This window comes from Bos mutus, chromosome 2 (assembly GCF_027580195.1).
Source record: "Bos mutus isolate GX-2022 chromosome 2, NWIPB_WYAK_1.1, whole genome shotgun sequence".
Classification (NCBI taxonomy): Eukaryota; Metazoa; Chordata; class Mammalia; order Artiodactyla; family Bovidae; genus Bos; species Bos mutus.
The window spans coordinates 38543378-38563486 of NC_091618.1; the positions used below are offsets into that span (position 1 = coordinate 38543378).

The following is a 20109-nucleotide window of genomic DNA, read 5'->3' on the forward strand; positions in this document are numbered from 1 at the left end:
ATCTCCTTCACCTTAGTTTCCTCATTTGTATGATAAGGTTAATAACAGTATCTACTTAATGAGGTTATTGTAAGGAGTAAGTGATTATACTGGAGAAGGCAATGGCACCCCACTCCAGTACTCTTGCCTGGAAAATCCCATGGATGGGGAAGCCTGGTGGGCTGCAGTCCATGGGGTCGAAAAGAGTCGGACACGACTGAGCGCCTTCACTTTCACTTTTCACTTTCATGCACTGGAGAAGGAAATGGCAACTCACTCCAGTGTTCTTGCTTGGAGAATCCCAGGGACAGTGGAGCCTGGTGGGCCGCTGTCTATGGGGTCGCACAGAGTCGGACACAACTGAAGCGACTTAGCAGCAGCAACAACAGCAAATGATTATATACACTGGAAAGAGCGCAAGGCACATGCTTAAACCTTATTATATAGTATGTAAAGATTAGCTCTTATCACATATTTACATATTACATGTTATTGCTGCATGCTCTGTCATGTCCGATTCTTTGCAATCCTATGGATTGTAGCCTGCCAGGCTCCTCTGTTCATAGGACTGTCCAGAAAGAACACTGGAGTGGGTTACCATTCCCTTCTCCAGGGGATCTTTCCGACTCAGAGATTGAAGCCATGTCTCCTGCCATTGCCAGGTGGATTCTTTACCACTGAGCCACCAGGGAAGCCATTATATACTACTACATATTACTGTTTTATTATAATATAAAATATTATAATTTAATATTATTAAATGTATAAGATATTTAGCACTCAGTGAACATACTGATGATTTTCTAACACATTAGTTTAGATGAATAAACTCCTGCCTCAGATCATGAACAATATAAAATTCTTTTTCTCTGATTTTAGGATTGAGAGTTTTTACTCACTACTGACTGAACTAAGAGCATTAAAATTTGCTATTTTTAAAAAAATTTCCAGTGGAAGGGTGACTCTACCTAGTGCCATCTGTGTATGCTACTAATGCCCATAATAAAACAGTTACTCATACGAGAAACACTGTTTTTCCTGACATAACACTGCATCTGAATAAATGCAGAACCAGGGAGCCCACGGTTGGAAAAATAACTTATTCTATAAAAATAATTCTAAATAAGAAATTTGGTTACTAAGAGGATGTATGGAATCTTTCTCTGCAAGACTTTCAGTGTAAAATGGGCACAAATGTGTTTGGGATGACTTAGGTTTTACTCTTTTGGAAAACAAATATAATCAGTAACAGTCATGGGTATTTATATATAATCCTAACCTTCAGCCATCTTAAATTGTTATGGTACATTGTTGTTTATTAAAGCTATACATTTCAACTTTAGAATATTTTTATATTGAATGTTCAGACTCATATTTTATTTCTTAAGGGGAAATAATATCTTTTTGACATATGAAATCTGACTAATTTAGGACTGAATGTGCCAAGAAAAGTGCCAAATTAGAACTATCATTGCCAGTTTGTCATTAATTTCTTAAGCAAAAGCATAAATACAAGATAGATAATGGCTGATTATGCATCATTAAAGCAGAGAATATCCGGGGGTTCGGATAGTTTACAAAAGAAAAAATAACGTCTCTACAATTATACTGTCATTTTGAGATGTAATAACAGAGTACAAAACACAAAGACCATAAGGCACATTTTCACTCTGTCTAATATGTGTTTTTATATAAGCTCAGAATTCATTTTTGGGCTAGTCTATCTTCAAAATATAGATGAGCAGGAGAAAACATGGATAAAGAAAATAACTATAGGACTGGAACATAAGAATCATGAAGGAAAAAATCAAGGTTATGGTTAAATATTCTCAATTTATTTTATAGTAAATATGAAAATGGAGAGACGTAACTGTTATTTATATACATGAAAGATCAACAATGTTTGTAGAGAGGATAATGACCAACTACATGCATCCCCTTCAATTATCAAACAAAATAATGCTGTAAGACTTCAGCAAAGGAGTTTAGGTAAGATAGTAAAAGCATACCTTTCTGCCTCCCTCCATGTTTCAACCTACATTGAGAACTGTTGGCTGGTACTAAGGGGTGTCTACAGCCTAGGAACTGGAGGGATGGAGGAGCATATGACAGATGGGACTGTGTATTGCAGAACCGAACATACTGCTATCAAAAATGTAAAAATTTGGATCAATCTTTCAATGTTTTTATTCTATTGCAACTGACAGTTTCATTCTGAAGGTATACTTTGTCAGAAGAAATGTTATTATCAAAGGCAGGAAGAATATAGGATGCCTAGGGACACGCCCCAGAATATCATAAAAGGGTACTAAAATACCACAGGGTTTTTTTTTCCCCCCTTAGGTGTGTGAGAAAATACAAAATGTATAAGGAGATCTTTAGACTAAAGAAACTCGTCTATGCTCAAAAAGAGAGAGGAGAGTTTTGGATGGAAAGCCTTTCTAGGAGAAGGACCTGCCAGGAGACTAGATGAAAGCGGGTTTTATCTCCTTGAAGAAGCTGGGGAAACTAAATAGCTCCTAGAAATAGGTCTTTCTTATTTGCATATAGGTCAACCCTCCCCCATCTCAGTCAGCTTCTAGAGATCACAGGTCTATCTGTAGAGGAGAAAACTACCTGGACTCTCACCTCACAGACATGATCTTAACTTTACTCTTAACCTCAAAGACATGATCAGGTTTACTCTGAAAGCAAGACTTGAAAAAAGACCTTGTTTGATTTCAAGATGTTCTTCTGGGTCCTTAATTATTACTACATCAACTTGGTGTTGCCTAAAATTTCACTTACAATCAATACAGATTTTCTATACAAAATTAGAGAGAGAAAGTTGAAACGATAAATGCAAGGCTGAGGTATGCTTCTTTAAAGTTCATCAATTCTAAAATTCTGTTGTGGTCAAGTAACAAGGGTAACTTCCAATATCAGGCTCTTATGAACGAGTAGAGAGAGAATCAGATTACAAGAGAAACACTGGCAGTGAGAGATAAAGTCCTTACTGAACCCCTCCAAAGTACTTTAGAATTGCAAAAGATTCTGAAGAAAAAAAAAAAAAGATGCTGCAAACAGAGCTATTCTTAGCCTCCTGCAGCTGTGCCTGCATACACTCAGCAGCAAATTTTCTTCAGATCTGTATTAAATACTCCAACCTTGTTTAGCACGGGTATCTGTCATGGTCCAATCAGAAAAGTGGGATTTTGAGGAGGGGATTCTTTAGAGGTGTGGATAAAGTTAACAAAACCAACAAGGGATGTTGCCGACTAGAAACTAGAAAAGTACAAAGCTATTTTCATCCCTGGGACATAGGAGCAAAGAGAAAAAACAGTATGACCAGACTCCATAAAAGCTACAGCCAGGGATAGGGGCCTGCCCTATCCACCAGGGAGACACAGGCATTCTCAGCAGCAGAGGGAAGAGGAGAAGAGTGGATAAATACCTGACCTTTTTCTTCTCCCACCCACTGATCAACCATTCTTGCTTCCCTTCTGCTGAACCCAAAAGAAGCCAGGCAGCATGTTAAAAAGCAAAGCCATCACTTTGCCAACAAAGGTCCATCTAATCAAAGCTATGGTTTTTCCAGTAGTCATGTATGAATGTGAGAGTTGGACCATAATGAAGGCTGAGCACCGAAGAATTAATGCTCTTGAATTGTGGTGCTGGAGAAGACTCTTGAGAGTCCCTAGGATGGCAAGGAGATCAAACCATCAATCCTAAAGGAAATCCACCCTGAATATTCATTGGAAGAACTGAGGCTGAAGCTGAAGCTCCAATACTTTGGTCACCTGATGGCAAAGAGCTGACTCACTGGAAAAGACCCTAATGCTGGAAAAGACTGAAGGCCAAAGAAGAAGAAGGCAGCAGAAGAAGAGATGATTAGATAGCATCACTGATTCAACATACGTGAATTTAAGCAAACTCCAGGAGATAGTGAAAGATAAAGGGGCCTGGCATGCTGCAGTTCATGAGGTTGCAAAGAGTCGGACACAACTTAGTGACTAAAGTAGAGCAAGAAGTCAGAGAGAACAGGAGCCTGGATGAAGTAGGTCCTGAGGGTTATACTCACTCCCCGCCTTGACCCTCTCCCCGACCGCAACCAGGCAGGCAGAGTCAGGGGGTGAGGAATAAATGATGAATCTTTTATAAAAAAACTTCTTTCCTCCCTAACATGGCCCAACTTCATTTTAATGACTCCTCAGTATCAAAGGGTATAAACAGCAGTTTCGGAGAGTAAGTATTAATAACTCAGTTGTTCAGATTCAAATTATATGGGTTTGGATTATTATCTCTTGGTTTACCAGTCCAAAGGATATCAGCCAGGGGAAATAAAACGTAAAATTTGAACTTGCTAATAGCTTTGAAAAAAAATAAAACTCTTTCATAAGAGAACTTGCAAATTCTAATAATTACATCTGACTACTGTATGTGGTAGTTTAGTCGCTAAGTCATGTCCAACTCTTACGACCCTATGGACTATAGCCTGCCAGGATCCTCTGTCCATTGAATTTTCCAGGCAAGAATACTGGAGTGGATTCCCATTTCCTTCTCCAGGAGATCTCGGCAACCCACTCCAGTATAGGAGTACATGGATTGCAAGACAGTTCAAATAGTTTTTTCATATCATCTACCATTCTGCCCATTTTAAGGTAACTAAAGTAATTCCTATTAGATTCTGATTCTTTAGATTATTGTAATGAATCAAAAATTATCAAGAAATAGGGTTTTCCAATTAGCTATAGTCCTTAATCAAAAAATTTTTGAACATTATTTACAGGTGTTTTCAGGTGATACACAGGATACTGAAGTGTAAGATATGACCTTCATGTCCTTTACAGACATTCTAATGGTTAGGTATATAAATATACTTGAGCGAAGGCAAATAATAAAAAGTTTTAGATATTCAACTACTAAGTGATAACAGTAAAAATACATGGGCTCTATTGCAGTATAGGAAGTAAATGTTAGAAACTCCATTTACATTTTTTACTAAGAGGAATAAATGAATTGTTATAAATATTTAAGTTGGCATTTCTTCCCCACAGTAGTAGATATAATGGTTATATCTATATCTATATATATAGATAGATAGATAGATAGATAGATAGATAGATCTGAGTTAAATTCACACATTCCAGTCCATTTTAGTTTTCTGATTCCTAAAATGTCAATGGTCACTCTTGCCATCTCCTGTTTGACCACTTCCAATTTGCCTTGATTCATGGACCCAACATTCCAGCTTCCAATGCAATATTGCTCTTCACAGCATTGGCCTTTCATCTGAGCCACCAGGGAAGAGTTTTTACTTCTATCACCAGTCACATCCAAAATTGAGTGTTGTTTTTCCTTTGGCTCCATCTTTTCATTTTTTCTGGAGTTATTTCTCCACTGATATCCAGTAGCATACTGGGCACCTACCGACCCAGGGAGTTCATCTTTCAATGTCCTATCTTTTTGCCTTTTCATACTGTTCATGGGGTTTTTGTGGCAAGAATACTGAAGTGGCTTGCCATTCCCTTCTCCAGTGAACCACATTTTGTCAGAACTCTCCACCAGGACCCACCCATCTTGGGTGGCCCTACATGGCATGGCTCATAGTTTCTCTGAGTTAAACAAGGCTGTGGTCCATAAGATCAGATTGGTTAGTTTTCTGTGATTGTGGTTTTCTGTCTGCCCTCTGATGGAGAAGGATAAAAGGCTTATGGAAGCTTCCTGATAGCAGAGACTGACTGTGGGGGAAACTGGGTCTTGTACTGCTGGGCAAGGACATGCTTTGCTGCTGCTGCTAAGTCACTTCAGTTGTGTCTGACTCTGTGCAACCCCATGGACTGCAGCCCACCAGGCTCCTCTGTCCATGGGATTTTCCAGGCAAGAGTACTGGAGTGGGGTGCCATTGCCTTCTCCAGGGACAAGCTCAGTAACTCTTTAATCCAATTTTCTGTTGATGGGCGGGCTGTGTTCCCTCCCTGTTGTTTGACCTGAGGCCAAACTACGGTGGAGGAAATGAAAATAATGGAGACCTCCTTCAAAAGGTCTCATGCAGGCACTTCTGCACTCAGTGTCCCCAACCCTGCAGCCAGCCACCGCCAAACCCACGCCTCTGCTGACCCACGCCTCCGCCGGAGACTCCTGGACACTCACGGGCAAGTCTCGGTCAGTCTCTTTGGGGGTCACTGCTCCTTTCTCCTGGGTCCTGGTGTGCACAAGCTTTTGTTTGTGCCCTCCAAGAAGTCTGTTTCCCCAGTCCTGTGTAAGTTTTGGTGGCTCTATAGTGGGGTTAATGGCGACCTCCCCCAAGAGGGCTTATGCCATACCCAAGTCTACTGCACCCAGAGCCCCTGACCTTGCAGCAGTCCACTGATGACCTGTACTTCCACAGGAGACACTCAAACACAATTCTGGCTCAGGCTCTGTGGGTTCTCTGGGTCCCGGTGTGCACAAGGTTTCTTTGAGCCCTCCGAGCATCTCTAGCGGGTACGGAGTTTGATTCTAAATGCGATTTTGCTCCTCCTACCGTCTTGCTAGGGCTTCTCCTTTGCCCTTGGATGTGGGTTATCTTTTTTTGGTGAGATCCAACAGTCTCCTGTCAATTGTTGTTCAGCAGTGAGTTGTAATTTTGAAGTTCTTGCAGGAGAAGATGAGTGCATGTCCTTCTACTTCACCATATTCTATGACTAGAATGGGTGAATTTAACTCAGATGACCATTATATCTACTATTGTGGGCAAGAATCCCTGAAATGCAGTACTTGGATGCAACCTCAAAAATGACAGAATGATCTCTGTTCGTTTCCAAGGCAAAATATTCAGTATCACAGTAAGCCAAGTCTATGACCCAACCAGTAATGCTGAAGAAGCTGAATTTGAACAGTTCAGTGAAGACCTACAAGACCTTCTAGAACTGACACCCAAAAAATACGTCCTTTTCATTTTAGGGGACTAGAATGCAAAAGTGCAAAGTCAAGAGATACATGGCAACAGGCAAATTTGCCCTTGGAGTACAAAACGAAGCAGGTCAATGGCTAAAAGAATTTTGCCAAGAGAACACACTGGTCATAGCAAACACCCTCTTCCAACAACACAAGAGAAGACTCATGTGTAGAAGACTCTACACACGGACATCACCAGATGGTCAATACCAAAACCAGATGGATTATATTCTTTGCAGGCAAAGACGGAGAAGCTCCACACACTCAGCAAAAAAAAGACTGGGAGCTGGCAGTGGCTGCCATGCTTAGATCATGGCATGAATTTGGCTCATTACTGCCAAATTCAGGCTTCAAAAGAAGAAGGTAGGGAAAACCATAGACCATTCAGGTATGACCTAATTCAAATCCCTTACAATTATACAGTGGAAGTGACAGATTCAGGGATTAGATCTGATAGACAGAGTGTCTGATGAACTATGGACAGAGGCTCGTGACATTGTACAGGAGGCAGTAATCAAGACCAGCCCCAAGAAAAGAAATGCAAAAGGGCAAAATGGCTGTCTGAGGAAGCCTTACAAATAGCTGTGAAAAGAAGAGAAACTGAAGGCCAAGGAGAAAACGAAAGATATACCTATTTGAATACAGAGTTCCAAAGAATAGCAAGAAGACATAAAGTCTTCCTCAGTGATCAGTGCAAAGAAATAGAGGAAAACAACAGAATGGGAAACACTAGAGATGTCTTCAAGAAAATTAGAGATACCAAGGGAACATTTCATGCAAAGATGGGCTCAATAAAGGACAGAAATGGTATGGACCTAACAGAAGCAGAAGATATTAAGAAGAGGTGGCAAGAATACACAGAAGAACTGTACAAAAAAGATCTTCATGACACAGATAACCACAATGGTGTGATCACTCACCTAGAGCCAGACATTACGGAATGTGAAGTCAAGTGGGCCTTAGGAAGCATCACTACGAACAAAGCTAGTAGAGGTGATAGAATTCAAGTTGAGCTATATCAAATCCTAAAAGATGATGCTGTGAAAGTGCTGTACTCAATATACCAGCAAATTTGGAAAACTCAGCAGTGGCCACAGGACTGGAAAAGATCAGCTTTCATTCCAAACCCAAAGAAAGGCAATGCCAAAGGATGTTCTAACTACCACACAATTGCACTCATCTCACACACTAGCATCGTAATGCTCAAAATTCTCCAAGCCAGGCTTTAGCAATACATGAACTGTGAACTTCCAGATATTCAAGCTGGTTTTAGAAAAGGCAGAGGAACCAGAGATAAACTTGCCAACATCCATTGTTATATCATCAAAAAAGTAAGAGAGTTCCAGGAAAACATCTACTTCTGCTTAATTGACTACGCCAAAGCATTTGACTGTGTGGATCACAACAAACTGTGGAAAATTCTTCAAGAGATGAGAATACCAGACCACCTTACCTGCCTCCTGAGAAATCTATATGCAGGTCAAGAAGTAACAGTTAGAATGGGACATGGAACAACAGACTGGTTCCAAATCTGGAAAGGAGTACATCAACGCTGTATATTGTCACCCTGCTTATTTAACTTATATGCAGAGTACATCATGAAAAGTACCAATGTATTCGTTGGCATTCATTCATTCATTCAGGCTGAATGAAGCACAAACTGGAATCAAGATTGCCAGGAGAAATATCAATAACCTCAGATACACAGATGCTGCTGCTGCTGCTGTTGCTGCTAAGTTGCTTCAGTTGTGTCCGACTCTGTGAGACCCCATAGACGGAAGCCCACCAGGCTCCCCCGTCCCTGGGATTCTCCAGGCAAGAACACTGGAGTGGGTTGCCATTTCCTTCTCCAATGCATGAAAGTGAAAAGTAAAAGGGAAGTCGCTCAGTCGTGTCCGACACTTGACACCACCCTTATGGCAGAAAGTGAAGAAGAACTAAAGAGCCTTTTGATGAAAGTGAAAGAGGAGAGTGAAAAAGTTGGCTTAAAACTCAGCATTCAAAAAAGTAAGATCATGGCATCTGGTCCCATCACTTCATGGCAAAGAGATGGGGAAACAATGGAAACAGTGACAGACTTTATTTTCTTGGGCTCCAAAATCACTGCAGATGTTAATTGCAGCCATGAAATAAAAAGACACTTACTCCTTGGAAGAAAAGCTATGACCAAACTAGACAGCATATTAAAAAAGCAGAGACATTACTTTACCAACAAAGGTCCACATAGTCAAATCTATGGTTTTTCAGTAGTTATGTAAGGATATGAGAGTTGGACTATGAAGAAAGCTGAGTGCTAAAGAACTGATGCTTTTGAACTGTGGTGTTTGAGAAGACTTTTGAGAGTCCCTTGGACAGCAAGGAGATCCAACCAGCCCATTCTAAAGGAAACTAGTCCTGAATATTCATTTCAAGGACTGATGATGAAGCTGAAACTCAAATACTTTGGCCACTGGATGCAAAGAACTGACTCATTTGAAAAGACCCTGATGCTGGGAAAGGTTGAAGGTGAGAGAAGAAGGGGACAACAGAGGATGAGATGGTTGGATGGCATCACCAGCTCTATGGACATGAGTTTGGGTAAGCTCTGGGATGGACAGGCAAGCCTGGTGGGCTGCAGTCCATGGGGTCACAAACAGTTGGACACGACTGAGCAACTGAACTGAACTGTCCTTGGCATTGCCAGCTTCACCTAGTCCCTACACATCTAACACATCAGATGTCACATGTTACCAAGACTAAAGCCTATACCAATCTGACAAGAAGTCAGCCAAAGAAATTAGAAACAAGGTGATTATGTATAATATAGATTTATATCCAAATTCATTAATGATAAAATTTACTCAAATTTGCCTTTGAGATGTTAATAAAGCTATTGTGATTTTCAAAAGAAAGCTACTCTTTATTTCCTGCTTAATTCAGTCTTTTTTAATTTCTATTTTTATATTTATAATTATGTAACAGTTTAATCTATGGAATTTTTAAAAATATCATAAAATCAATATGCATTAGGTTATATGCTCACTGCTGTTTTAGTATACGGTAAGCTACCAAAATAGTTTGAGGTCACTGGTACAGACTGTGAAAGTTGGAAAGCTTGATAGAAGAGGTCGGACTTGATATGAAAACACAAGTTTATGTTATAGAGAGAAGGAAGGGCTTCCTTGAACATCGGGATTTCTTAATCTGTCCTTCTCAAAGAATTTCTGTAGTTCTGGGATAAGGAGCTCATGTGCTTATTCATTCAGTCGTGTCCAACTCTTTGCAATCCCATGGACTGTAGCCTGCCAGGCTCCTCTGTCCATGGGGATTCTCCAGGCAAGAATACTGGCGTGAGTTGCCATGCCCTCTTTCAGGTTTCAAAAAAAGTTTCAGTTTCAAATCCAGCATCCAGCATGCTAGTGCATGCTGGCAGTGGTGGTTTAGTTGCTAAGTCGTGTCTGACTCTTGTGACCCCAAGGCCATGGAGCCTGCAGACTCCTTTGTCCATGGGATTTTCCAAGCAAGAATACTGCAGTGGATTGCCATTTCCTTCTCCAAGAAGAAGAAGATCCTCTTCTTCCAGGGGATCTTCTCAATGTAGGGAGTGAACCCAGGTCTCCTGCACTGCAGGCAGATTCTTTACCATCCGAGCCACCAGGTAGTTCTGGTTTAAGGAGCTTGCCCTTGCTAAATATTTGTGTCTGTTGGACCTGAAGCAGCTTTCTTACCCTATTGTTCCTTCTTTCATTTAAGAAAATCTATGTTATGCATCTACTATGATCCAGCCAATTTGCGACTTTACTTTCACTTTCACTTTAATGCATTGGAGAAGGAAATGGCAACCCACTCCAGTGTTCTTGCCTGGAGAATCCCAGGGATGGGGGAGCCTGGTGGGCTGCTGTCTATGGGGTTGCACAGAGTCGGACACTACTGAAGCGACTTAGCAGCAGCACCATACTGGCAAATAAGGCTCATGGCATTTACAACCTAAGAGTTGGTCCTCAGTTGCCTCTGTTAGGCCAAGGTGCTGAACTTGGGTAGCTCCCTATCTAACCCCTATGAAAATCAGGCATTAAATCAAAGAGGACCTAATGGAAGTGGGTTCAAGTCCTTAGTAATAAGACTCTAATAATGACATTTTGAAGGTGCACTTCAGGTATGGCATCTTCATATTTTTCTAGTTCATAAACCACAGGCATAAGTACCAGTAGTATGTAGTGGCTACCACATTTTCCAGAAATGTGGAATGGGCTAGCGTAATAGGCTAAATACTGATACTCCAGAAGACCTGAACACAAAGGGTGTCTTAGTCTACACAACAGGAAGGCCAAAGTCTCAGGTCCATGTAAAACTCAGGTCTGGGAGAAAAAGCCAGGCAGCTACTGTGGTATCTCATTGCATTCCTCCAGTCATGTAGCTAGATATTAGCTCCAGAAAAGGAAAGAAGACGTGGGCAGAAGCAAGCTACTGTTCTGCCAGAAGAAAATAATTGCTGGCTTTAAAGGACCTACACAGTCCTACCTAGAGTACCTAGACAGGTAAGATCTAAGAAAATATCTGCTCTCCAACTGACACTGTCAAACTTTTGAAGTCTTGGGAAATGAATACAGCTCTCTGTATTTGAATTTGGCATGGACAAATTAAATTTCAATAGGAGGCCAGAATTTAAATTCTGCAGAATTTACTCCACTTAAATAAAATAGTAAAATGGTGTGAGGAAGCGGACTTTTTGAGTCTCTCGATTATTAGTTCCACAAAGAAGAAACTGATTACCATGATCTGAGAAAAACCAGGTATATTTATTCAAACTTGGGTGGAGAGATAAGACAGCTAGAATCTCCTTCCCCTCCTGTCTATTTTAATAATATAATTTTAGACGATTTTGTTGTTACTATAAAATTGCTTTCCTTGGCTCATTCATGTCCAGATAGTTCTAGGTTAACTACAGACACACCAAAAAATTCCACCACTGTAAATTTACAGTGTGTTTCATTTTTGTTCATTAAATAGCCAACATTTTCAAAATAATTTAATGTACAAAGCTTTTATTTTTAATTTTTAAACTGAGATTGGTGATGGTGGCAGGGTGGGTAAGTATACCCAAGCTATTCTTGGGATTTTTCTTTTTCAATAAAAAAGATAAAATATACACTGTAACATTAAAGCTAAGTCAAAGGAGGAAAAATAATCCCAGGCAGACCCTTGGATGCAACTACAATCAAACTGTTGACAAAAGGCTAATATAAATCTAAAGAACACCAGGTATAGTCTGTCAGGACCACATTCAGCGGTCTATTAAAGTTTCCTTCACTTCTGTTTGTTACTTTAATGAATAGAACTGTAAGAAAGTATATGAAAAGTGACGCTTTTCTAAAATAATTTCACTTTTTCTAAAAGCATGTCAAGCTTATAACTACAGTATGGAATTAAACTGAGCCATTATAAACTTATCTACCCCCTCAAATCCAAATAATTTTTAGCATTTGCTTGTGTGGCATCTTGCAGATGCATCTCATGATGTAAAACTAATTCTGTTATGGCATTCTGTAATGGGCAGGAAACAAAGATACTTAGTTTATGATTGTCAAAAAAATATGTGGCTTTTTGTTCATTTAGTTTATGGTATGTTTTATGGCCTATAGACAAAAAGAAAGGAAACGCTTTGTTTTCTGGTTGAGTTTATACGCACATTTTACCAAAACACGCTGCCTAATACCTCAAAGCAAAATTGCTATTATGAGTAATTTTCTTGGAAGATGTGGGTGTCTGAAAGGTTTGCGAATGCATCTGATTATCATTCCCAAGTTTAGTTCTGTTGATAGAACATGATTTTCTTGATCATCTGTTATAAGCCATCATAGTTAAGATGTCACATAAAAATGACATCTTACTCTCAAAGCAGACTATCTATGGGCCCAGTAGGATCTTATGTTCTGAGCGATGTTTGCTTTTCCATAAGAAACAAGAGTACTAAAAAAAAAAAAAAAAACAAGAGTACTAACTTTTCTCTTGGCTCCACCCATATTTTTGGCTACATATTTTAAATGTGTTGCAATTTCTCTGCCGAAACACCAGTGTCACATAGCTTTAGGGTTTTAAGAAAACACAAACACTGAAACCACACTCTTCTCAATCTGTTCTGAACAATGATTATGATGTAGGTTTTACTTTCATGTATGTTCACTATCACTCTTGGCAAAGCAGAAATTGACATTGTGCATCCCACAGTGTTTGGTTTTTTTTTCTTTTAGTGTAAACAGAAACCCCTCTCTAGCAAGCAAAAAGACAATAATGATATTAGTTGTCCTTATTGCCCACTAGATGTGCTAGAATAGGACTGTGCTTTTATCAGTGATTTCTGAAATTTCTTCAAGAGGGAACCATTTTTTAAAATTTTTATGTTTTTTAATTCATGAAAAATTGATTTGCAATTTTGTGTTGGGTTTCTGCCATACAACAACTTGAATCAGTCATAACTATACACACACACATATATCTATCCCTTCCTTCCTGAGCCTCCCTCCCCTCCTCCCACCCAACCCCTCTAGCTCATCACAGGACACCAGTCTGGGCTCCATCATTTTTAAGTGTTTCTAACCAAATACTTTACTAGCGTGTGAGATGAGTGCAATTGTGCGGTAGTTTGAGCATTCTTTGGCACTGCCTTTCTTTGGGATTGGAATGAAAACTGACCTTTTCCAGTCCTATGGCCACTTCATGGCAAATAGATGGGGAAACAGTGGCTGACTATTTTTCTGGGCTCCAAAATCACTGCAAATGGTGATTGCAGCCATGAAATTAAAAGACACTTACTCCTTAGAAGGAAAGTTATGACCAATCTAGACAGCATATTGAAAAGCAGAGACATTAGTCAAGGTTATGGTTTTTCCAGTACTTATGTATGGATGTGAGAGTTGGACTATAAAGAAAGCTGAACGCCGAAGAATTGATGCTTTTGAACTGTGGTGCTGGAGAAGACTCTTGAGAGTCCCTTGGACTGCAAGGACATCCAACCAGTCCTTGCTGGATATTCACTGCAATATTCACTAGAAGGACTGATGCTAAAGCTGAAACTCCCGTACTTTGGCCACCTGATGCGAAGAGCTGACTCATTTGAAAAGACCCCAATGCTGGGAAAGATTGAGGGCAGGAGGAGAAGGGGACGACAGAGGATGAGATGGTTGGATGGCATCACCAACTCAATGGACATGGGTTTGAGTGGACTCCGGGAGTTGGTGATGGACACGGAGGCCTGGCGTGCTGCCGTTTGTGGGGTTGCAAAGAGTCAGACATGACTGAGTGACTGAACTGAACTGAACCGTGATTAGTATCTGAATACTAGAATAATTCTCTTAGATTATAAATCCAAAACTGAATGGGGATACAGAAATATGCCATATCCTTCTTGGAAAGTTACTGATTATAGAATCAGACACAAGCAAGGCTGCATGCAAACTAAAATGACAAATCATGTCTTCTTCAGAGTAATGCTGGTAATCCATCCAGCATCATAGTTTCTTCTTCTTCTTCTTTTTTTTTTTTAACATTTTGGCCATGCTGAGTGGACTGTGGGATATTAGTTCCCCAACCAGGGATCAAACCTACACCCACTGTAACAGAGGCAGGAAGTCTTAACCACTTAACCACTGGATCACCAGAGGAGCCCCACAGCTCCTTGATTTATGATTTTTTAAATGTAACAACCAAATATTTTCTGAAGTGTGGCATTTTATAAAATGTTTTAGAATTTTTAAATTCACTATTTAAAAATTGCCTCCAATTAAAAAAATTTTAATGCAGAAACATAATGTTTTTCACATTTCTTCAATGGATATTTGAATAGTAAACTAGTCTCAATCTCAAAGATGACTCAGTTTGAAAATAGTCATTATAATTAAATTCCAGGTTAAATAAATAACTCACATACCCCTGGAGAAGTCAGTGTAATGGAATCTAAATTATACTCTAATTTTCATTTTCCCTCTAACTACTTAAAAGTAATTTTATTAAACTGCAACCAAAAATTTACCAAAGATTTCAATTCAGATTAGCAACCCAATTCAAGTTCAAATTTTAGACCAATAGCTCTGTCTCCTTATACATAATACTGACTGGCTGGATTTAACTGGAATGTATACTTACACTTGACCTGACAGTGCAATGCAGGTGTAATTCAAGTCTTTTAATTATAATATACTAATTAGTATTCATGTGTTCACTGTATATTATTTAGGCATAAATTATTAATTTTCTTACTGAGATTAAATAACATAATTAATCCTACAGCAAAAACAAATATTGGATGGAAAAGTCATACAAATTTCTATTTTAGTCTCCAAGAAAAGTAAAAGTTGGAGGTCCTAATTTCCATCACTGATTTGAGACAAATATGCCAAACTTCCAATCAGTTTGTTGGTTTCAATGGTTAATATTCTTGGCAAATCAATGCTCACCTTTAAATTAAGTTAACCTAAACAAAATAATCTTGGGCTCCAAAATCACTGTGGATGGTGACTGCAGCCATGAAATTAAAAGACGCTCGCTTCTTGGAAGAAAAGCCAGGACAAGCCTAGACAGCACATTAAAAAGTACAGACATCACTTTTGCCAATAAAAGTCCGTATAGTCAGAGCTATGCTTTTTCCAGTAGTCATGTATGGATATGAGAGCTGGACCATAAAGAAGGCTAAGTGCCGAAGAACTGATGCTTTCGAATTGTGATGCTGGAGAAGACTCCTGAAAGTCCCTTGGACTGTAAGGAGATCAAACCAGATAATCCTAAAGGAAATCGGTCCTGAATATTCATTGGAAGGACTGATGCTGAAGCTCCAATACTTTGGCCACCTGATGCAAAAAGCTGACTCACGGGAAAAGGCCCTGATGCTGGTTATTGAGGGCAGGAGGAGAAGAGGGAGACAGAGAATGAGATGATTGGATGGCATCACCAACACAAAGGATATGAGTTTGAGCAAACTCCAGGAGATAGTAAAGGACAGGGACGCCTGGCCTGTGTAGTCCACGGGGCGGCAAAGAGTTGGACATGAGTGAGCAACTGGGCAACAACAACAAAGCAAAACAATATAGACTTCAAGCACACTAGTGTCCTTCTTCACCTTATGAAATGCTGATATCATTGCCAAGTAAGTTCTCCATCACGGTGAACTTTCACAAGAACCCACTAAGAAAGCAATAATCTAAGGTGAAGAAGCCTTTATTTTACTCAGATTTGGGTGTAAACATGAAGTAACTGCTCTTTGAGTGGATGGAGAAGAGATTAAGAGCGTAAATTAATGAGGAAAATACTTGGTATACTTAAGTATTTGACCAAAGTTAACTCCATGGATGGAAACTCAGCGTTGCAGACAAGCATCCATTTAATCAAAGCAATCAATAGCAAAAGGTAAACAGAATCATAAACCAGCATTATTCAGTTCAACAAATAATTATCAAGTGTATAGTGTATGCCAGGCCCTCTGCTAGGTATTGAATTTATGATAACGAATACGACGGTTCCTTTCCTCAAGAAGCATAAATATCCAGCAGGAGAGAAATACAAAAGCTGATCTGGTTTTGCAAGATAAAAGCAATTGCTGTTTAGTCACTAAGTCATGTCTGACTCTTTTGCGACCCTGTGGACTATAGCCTGCCAGGTTCCTCTGTCCATGGGATTTCCCAGGCAAGAATACTGCGGTGGGTTTCCATCATTTTCAGGAGGATTCTTTGCACTGAACCACCTGGGAAGTCTGGAAAACAAATAGCCACGGGGCCAGCGGGGCGGGGGCGGGCATAATGGAAAGACTAGAGCAAGTAGTTTGTGGGGAGACCTATAGTAAGTTTGGTAGTTCTGAGAGAGGCCAAAATGCAGGCAGGTGGCTGAAAATAGATGGAAAAGATATCACGCTTATAGATTTGCATAGCTTTACAGTTATGTTAAAAATACACTGAAGGGAGGATTTTAAACAGAAGAGTGATCTGGCTAGATAAACAGTTTAAAAAAAAATCACTTTCATTCTTCTAAAGACTGAATATAATGTGAAAAGGTTGGAGGCAAGAAAATCAATAAACTAAATGGACAATCAATTCAGTGAGAGTAGAGACAAAGAGAAAAATTTGAAAGAAATTAATATTTAGGAAATACATTAGGAGTCTAGGATAACTTTTGGTTTCTGACTTGGAATAGTTCCATTACCTAAAATAGAGACTGTAAAAAGAATCTAGGATGAATGTTGAAATAAGTTTCATTACGAACATAATGAGTTTCAGGTGCCTACAGAATGCTAAGTGGAGCCACTCAGCAGGCAGTGCGGTATAGGAGTCCGACTCTCAGAAAGAAGCCCCAAACTGGAGATACAAAATAGAGGGTTGGCAGAATACAGGTGTTTGCTAAGCTTTAAAAATGGAACCAATTGACCAGTAATAGTAATGGATCCAAACCAAATAAGATATTGTGTGTGTGTGTGTGTGTGTTTAGGTGACAGTGGGGGGAGGAGGAAGAGGCCATAATTTTAAACATTTATTGGCTAATCAAGCCTCTTATTATTTCAAGCACTAACTGAGACCTAGTCCTTAGCTATTTCAATAGTACAGAAATTATTCATTAGCTTATATAAACCTTATTGTCATATAAAAGGCAAAATCATGGATGAATGTTTTATAAAAATGTGTATGACCCCCCAAGCCCCAAACTTTTAAAAAGTTCTTTTATTCCTTCACTTCCATAGTTTGTACAAAACTCAATCAATATATTTATAGTTTTCCTTCCTCACTGATAGTTGTTTTCTTCATTACAGATCTATGATGTCTGATTGACACCAAATACTAGGATTAGACCAAGTTCAAATGAACATATACCTACAAGAGTTATGTGTAGCCCTTTGGACTTATTCTCAAAGTACTTAAATTTGTATAATAATACAAATAAAAACTAATTTATCTGTGAAAATCCTTGGATTTGAAAGCTCTCATAGATTTTTGTTCTACTGTGAACACAAAAAATTTTGACCAAGCTCGTGCATAATCTTCCTATTTTGTTCCCATGTGGCACTGCCTTGTATTCAAAGACCTCTATTTTGATTCATAAAACCACATGAAATGCAACTCATGCCAGCACTATAGTTAAATTTACAGTCCTGCTATGGTACTAATGCAGTGACTTCCTCAGTTCTGTGCACCGTTATCTTGTAATTTGGATTCAGTCCCAGCAGAATTGAAGTACTGTTCCTCAATTAATTCAACTACCCAGAGTCCTAGACAATCTGTGGGTTGTGTCCACTTAGTTCCTTGTAAATCACTTCCCTCCTAGCCTTTCAATTCATTTGTGACTTGTGCATAGTAGAAAATCTCCCTGAACCCTTTTCTCACTGTGATTGCATTGGACATTGTCTGAAAAGAATGGCTCTCATTATTCCCCTTTGATAATTTACATTTTAATTCTAGTTCCCAAACAGCTGGCCTCTGCTTTGAAAAATGGTACAACAAATCCTTTGGGCATTCTGCCCTCTTCTTCCCTTCCTTTCCAAAGCATCATGTCCTCCAAAGGACTTACATTTGAAGTAGAACACATTCTCAGAGAATTTAAATGGATATATGAAGATCATCTAGCACTAAGAAGAAATTTAAAGGATTTAGGAGAAATGTTTTCTCCACAATAAGTCTGATGGATTATTTTTAAACTTAATATACAAGAAATAAAGCACAGTATCATATATATTAGTGAATAAAATGCTTTTTGCCTTTCTATTGTAAAATAATTTTTTTCAAAAGCCATTGTTCTTTCCTTTTAAAATCCACACTGGCTGAGAAGGGCAAACATCTGCCAAGTATGTAGAGTTATATCCATCTTTTCCTAAAGCATTGTCTTAGTCTCATCTTTCCAACAGCATTATTTGCATCACTCATTCTCATTGTTTTTGTTGTTGTTTAATTGCTAAGTCATGTCTGACTCTTTGCAACCCCATGGACTGTAGCCCACCAGGCTCCTCTGTCTATGAGATTTCCCAGGCAAGAATACTAGAGTGGACTGTCATTTCCTTTTCCAGAAGATCTTCCCGACCCAGGGACTGAACTCATGCTCCCTGTGCCTCCTGAATTACAGGCGGATTGTTTTTACCCGCTGAGCCATCAGGGGAAGCCCTCAAAGGACTAATAGTTCACAAAGGACTGTAAGTACTAATAAATGTGGACCTTAGCAATCACAAGTAGCTGTGAAACTAAGTAATTAAGTGTTCGTAGTCTCCTAAATGACAAACAAAACAAAGCATCAATGTGGGCTCTGAGAAATAACAATGCAAAGTAAAGCCTGGAGTTACACAAGTACCCAACAGATACTTCCCCTCTCTGTTCTCTCTTCTATTCTTTCTAACCTCAGAAATGGAGAAGAAACGTTTACAGACCTTCAATGAGTCATCTTTATGTCTCTGTACACTTTCAAATGTTTAACTTTTCAATTTTATTAACTTCAGTGGTAACAAAATAAAAGTCAGTAAATTAATATTTAAGTGTAAAACGAAATGAAATTGTTATTAGAGTTGTACAGATTTTTCCAATTTGGGGTCCATTTTTATTCTATTATTAGGTTATATTACAACTAACTGTATAACACAGTTTTTCCAAATGTGAAGTGCTTGTATCTTAACTACATCCTGTGCTGCGGATACATGTACACCTAGATTTTATGATGGTATACAATAGTAAATTTGACCACCAGAGAACTGTGCCATTGAAAAGTTAGTTTTCACTCCTTCTGGAGGGACTTTGACCTGAGTTCAGAAATGGCCTGCCAGTCTAAGTCAACAGCAGTTTTTTCAGCAGCATTTTCCACACATGCCTTAGCCTAAACTAGGGCTCCTCAGCTCACTGGTAGGAACAGATTCTCCACATACATAACCTTCTATGCAGGTCTAAGAATCTCTGAGCAGCAGCATAACTTGGGAAAGGCAACTATCACTGTTCAATTTCTTTTCCTCATGCTCTTTCCAGAAAAAGCTTTCTGAATCAATTTATTAAGAGTTATCACACAATAAGCTATACTTTATCACAAGATATAAAGATATGGTTATTCTGTTTGTTACAAAATCTACAGTGGTTGCTCTTAGGGGCTTCCCTGATGACTCGGTGGATGAATAATCCTGCATTGCAGGAGACACAGCAGATGCGTGTTCAATCCTTGGGTCGGGAAGATCCCCTAGAGGAGGAGAATGGCCACCCACTCCAGTATTCTTGCTCATGTTTTTGA

At 39.2% G+C, this 20109-nt stretch overlaps 1 protein-coding gene across 7 annotated transcripts in view; it reads right to left on the minus strand.

Annotated features, from left to right (window-relative positions):
* Window positions 1-20109, minus strand: part of MAP2 (microtubule associated protein 2) — a 297749-nt gene that overhangs the window by 263175 nt on the left and 14465 nt on the right. The window lies entirely within an intron of this gene.